The 4898-nt window shown below is 48.7% G+C and overlaps 1 long non-coding RNA gene across 1 annotated transcript; it reads right to left on the bottom strand.

The window, feature by feature from the left end:
- Positions 1–324: 324 nt before the first annotated feature.
- On the bottom strand, positions 325–3230 carry LOC134415114 (uncharacterized). Its single transcript, XR_010026943.1, has 2 exons — positions 1232–3230; positions 325–989 (listed from the first exon to the last, which is right to left on the bottom strand). It is a non-coding gene; the product is annotated as an uncharacterized LOC134415114 (long non-coding RNA).
- Positions 3231–4898: the final 1668 nt, after the last annotated feature.

Here is a 4898-nt window from a genome sequence, read left to right as displayed (position 1 = left end):
TTTCTTAGTTTTCAATGTATATTGAAAAAAACTGCTTCCAAGTGCTGTTAGCACTTGCAGCAATCCAGTTTTTCCAGATTATTTTGAACACTCCTTATCACCTTGTATGCTTCATAAATTCTTGCTTTTATTGTGTGCCATATATCTCCTTTCCATACCCCTTCCTTCTGCTTTTTTTTTTCTCTCCTGTTGGTTTTATATAAGATTTCTAAGCTTTAACCTTCAAATTCCCTGTTAGGCCAGAAAAGGGTTGAATTTTGTCTTTTTTTTTTCACAGCTACAGAGAAACAGATCTTCATCTCGTAAACTCTCAGCAGTGAAATGTCTATTAATAAAAAATTTATTACAGCTTTCTCCTGGGGAGTCCTATTTTTCTGAATGCTTGATTTGCCATCAGTTTAACCCATAACTTCCCCTGCTTGAGGATTTACCATTTTGAAATACCGAATTTTGCCTACCTATACACTCAGCCTCACACATAAAATGCATAAATACATAAAGATCTTGGTTAATGGCTTGTAGGCATTAACTTCTATACATCTGCAGGTACACATCTACATACATGTAGTATATCTACTTACAACATGTACACATACATGCAGGTACCTACATTTCCACATCATATATGGAGTTGTACAAACACACCTCTATGCCTTGTATTTTTCTCTGCAACCAGAGAAGAGGCATTTCTCAAAGTGTGTGCCTGTTGCCTGTAACACAGCCATGCAGCAGAGCTGAGGCTGCCCAGGCTGCCCTCCCTGGATGAAGATGTGTTTTTCTGTGAGTCCATCCCTGAATGGTCACTCAGCTCCTCCACCAAGGGCAGCCCTCCCCCTCCCATAGCAACCAAGCACTCTGTTAATATTTGGACAGGGCTGGCTTTTCTGAGCAGGATGTGTCAAGGGACAGGAGGCAAAGCACTGCAGGTGAGTGGCACTAAGGTGTCCTCTCTTCTGAAGCCCTTTGACGTTGCTGAGGCTTTGGTTTATCTGAAAAGGAGAGAGAAACAATAAAAGAGGCAAAATGCAGTAAGACCAAAGCAGTGTAAAACATCACCTCATGCTGCCTTCCATCAGAAATGCGTCTCCAGCTCATCCACTCCCTGCCTCTCCCTGCAGGATCCTGGGATATCCTCCCTCCATCTCTCTTCAGCAGCAGTGCAGGGGAGAGGCAGATGCTCTTCTCTGCATCTCAACCACAAGGGAAGAGGCTCAGCCTTTAAAACTCCCACCTGTTCCTCTCCAGAGCTCAGTGAAGAGGTCAGTGATGAAGACAGCAGCAATAACATCCCTCTCTTGTCCTTGGGATGTCTCTTGCTCTGCAGAGGAGGAGAAGGGTCAGTGATATTGTGTTGCCTGGAGCAGCAGAGTAGCCAGCAAGTTGTTACATCTGAACAACCCAGCAGCTGGCCGTGTGCTGCTCTTGTCACACAAGTGACAGGAAACAGGTGAGCCAAAGGCACACAGACCCAGGGCCGGGTGTGCTGGCTGCACTGATGTGTCATAACTCGCTAAACTGCAGGTATGGCTTGCTGTTCCCTGCTGGGTCACAGGGAGACGCAGGAGCGATGTGACACAGGAGCAATGTGACATCAGCAAGGAGAGTGTGAGCCCCAGCAGCTCCAACAGGGGGAAGCATTTTTTGCTAGAGCTCTCCAGTAGCTTCAGCCTCCAGCTCAACTTTGAGTCCACATGTGTGCCCAGCTCCTTGGGGCATGGCTGCTTTCTTGTGCCTGTGCACTTGCTACAGACTTGTTCTGCTACAGCTTTGTTCTGTTGCTTCACCTTCAGTCATAAAATCTCTTTTCCTCTGAAGGAAATGAGCTGTTTGCTCCCTCAGAACCTCATGGAGTCAAATAAAAGTTGAAGAAGTGAAAGGGTAGAGGAGGGCAGAGAGAAGGGGTGTGACAGCATACCAGAAAGACAGCCTGGGGACCAGGAAGATGTGGAGTGACTCAGAGGCTTTGATCCCCAAGCTGGGTAGATGAGGTGTGAGGAGGTCTGGGCAGGATGAAGGACTTGTCTCTCTGCCCTTGACGCCTGCCTGGTGCCTTGGTGAGATGGGCACTCCCAGAGATGGGCTCTGCCAGGACAGCTCTTGGTGGCTGTGCCTGCACTGGGGCTGAGCTGATGCTGAGGCAGGAGGTGATGCTGGAGGGGCCATCTCAGCTTTGCCAGTGCCTGGAGAAATGTGTGTTTGGGAGAGGAATTTCTGTGTTGGAGCAGGTCAGACTAGTCTTCACATCTCTCTCAAATGGTGCCACTGCTGGGATGACATGATCTCTAGGAAGTTCTGGAGAAGGTAAACAGGGAATTGATTTATTGATAGCACAGTACAAAAGTCTGTGACAAGGGAAAGAAGTTGAGCAGCTGTGACTATGGGTGTTGGGAGCAGTGGTAGGAGGGAGCAGGGCAGTGTCAGTGCCTGAGGACAGGGCACTCTGATTGCTCCCAGGCACTTCCCGTCCTCACTGGCCAAACACAGCTGGGTGACTGCTGGGCCTGGTGCTGTGGGGTGGACACACAAACAAAGGCTGCATCTCTTGTCTCCCAGGCTCAGTCCTTGCAGCCAAGGGATGGCTCCCCACTTCCTAGCAGCTTCGATACATCCACATGGACTTTTGGCCACCTGGTCCCCTGTAGTCAGCGCTGTTCCCTCCTTGGCTGCTGCAGTGGGTTTTCCTGAGCAGCAGAGCTGTGCTGACCCTGCTGGAGAGCCACAGAGTGACCATGAGCCAGGATGGAAGGCAGGGCCCTCACCAGCCTGCTGAAAGCTGTGTGTGGGAATCTCAGGGTCCACCTCCTCCCCATGCTAGTCCATACACAGCAGGGATTCTGCGTGGGGGATGGATACTGACTGTCAGAGGATCCCTCTAACCCTGCACCATTTTCCCCTCTGGAAGAGCATTCACCTTTGGCAGGAGCCTGTTTTCACTGGGTGACCTTCACTAGAGGGTGGGGGTGCAGGAGAAGCCCCACACTGGCTACCAGAGCTGTTTCACTTTCACTCTGACAAAGCTACAGGGAAAAAAAAACTCCCTTTAAACCTATTAACTCTTCCTGCACCAGGCTTGGGAGTGGGGAGGCAGCAGGGAAATGAGGCACAACCACTGGGCTCGAGGAACTCTTCCCAGACTGCAGTGTTTGAAAGCAGTCACTTCTCTGCATATTTGCTTTTTAGACTGCTTTATCTTTGTGAAATACTTGGAGGCCGGAGCGGGTTTCTTTTTCTTTTCCTTCTCTTTTCCTTTTTCTTTTTCTTTTTCTTTTTCTTTTTCTTTTTCTTTTTCTTTTTCTTTTTCTTTTTCTTTTTCTTTTTCTTTTTCTTTTCCTTTTCCTTTTCCTTTTCCTTTTCCTTTTCCTTTTTCTTTTCCTTTTCCTTTTTCTTTTTCTTTTCCTTTTTCTTTTCCTTTTTCTCCCTGCAAAACCTTCAACTGGAGAGAAGATGGTTGGTCTGCAGTGGCAGAGTCAGCTCCAGCTCCTCTTTAGCCCAGTGGGAGTGTAGTGCCACCAGCAGCTGCCAATTCAGCCCTGGCTTTGCAGGAAGAAGTCACTGGGGATAAAACAAGCTGTGAGAAAGGAAATGGATGAGCTCTGAGGGTGTTTAACTGCTGCCTTTTCTCTGTCTTTCAAACACATGGGGAGAAGTTGGCTGCTTCTCTGCTGGTCTGTTTCCTCTCCTCACAGTAACAGAGCTCACCCTCGCTGTGGCCAGCTGAAATCATGGATACACACCTGCAGGAAACCATGATAAGCACCAGACACAGCTCAGAGGTCTGGATACAGCCTTACCCTCTGCATCCCAGTCCCATCCTCACCCACCAGTTCAGTCCTGCTTGGAAAAGCCTCACAAGGAATATGAACTCTTCTGGCAGAAGCTGTGCTTAGGAGCCATGAGCTTTCAGACGTGGGCAGCTGCTCGGCCTGGTGCTCCCTCTGCCTCTCCAGGGTAAGATCACACATACACCCATCAGGGACCCTGTGAGTCCCTGCCAGTCTGAGATGCACTCACCTGTGCTCCCCTGGCCCTCCAGGTTATTGTCCAGCATCCTCTCAGAGGGGCACCCACACGTTCCAACAAAGCACAGCTTAACCATGAAGGCATCGAGTTCAAGGGAGCCATTCAGTGGTGCTGCAGCTGCTGGGAGAGTGCTGGGGATCTGTTTTCCTACTCAGGGAGATGAAAACCTGTAAAATCACTATGTGATGACAGATAAGAGGTATCAATGAGCAGAGGCCTAGACATCAAGGGGAAAGAATACACTCCTTGTGATGAGAGAAGCAGCAGCAGGCAAAAGCAGCAGCCAGAGGACCATCTAGTTCAGCCAAGGGAAGCAGGTGAGCCAGGGTGGCACTGAGGGAATCTCAAGCATAGCTGTGGGATCAGAGAAGCGATGCTGGGAGGAGACCTCCAGGGGTCTCTGATCCAACCTCTGACTCACTCATGTCACCATAATTTTGTCCAACCAAATCTGGAAACCCTCCAAGAGTGGAGATACTGCCACCTTTCTGGGGACCTGTTCCAGTGCTGCTTTTTTTGCCCTCCTGGTAAAAAAGTCGTTCCTGAGGTTCAGCCTCAACCTGCAAAGTTTCATTTTGTTGCCACTGTCCCTTGATACATCACCTGCTACTATTGAGAAGACCTTGGCTCCATTATCTTTGTAACCACCTTCTAGATACTGGTAGGAAACAATATAGGGTGCAAACTAGGTACCAGGCAAGTACCAGCAATATGGTAGCTTAACAGTCATCCCGAGTGTTCGAAAATTCTGCTGTTCAGGGCTGGTAGAAAGGAAAACAAAACCAGTTCATTAATACCACATGTATGATGTTACAGGTTGTTTAGATGGAACTCAGAAAGATAAAAGAGGCTTTTCTGTGATGCAGCTCAGCGTCAGC

This window comes from Melospiza melodia, chromosome 2 (genome assembly GCF_035770615.1).
Source record: "Melospiza melodia melodia isolate bMelMel2 chromosome 2, bMelMel2.pri, whole genome shotgun sequence".
In the NCBI taxonomy this organism is placed as follows: Eukaryota; Metazoa; Chordata; class Aves; order Passeriformes; family Passerellidae; genus Melospiza; species Melospiza melodia.
Note: the sequence above shows the minus strand (reverse complement) of the source record. Positions and strands in the feature narration are given on the sequence as shown.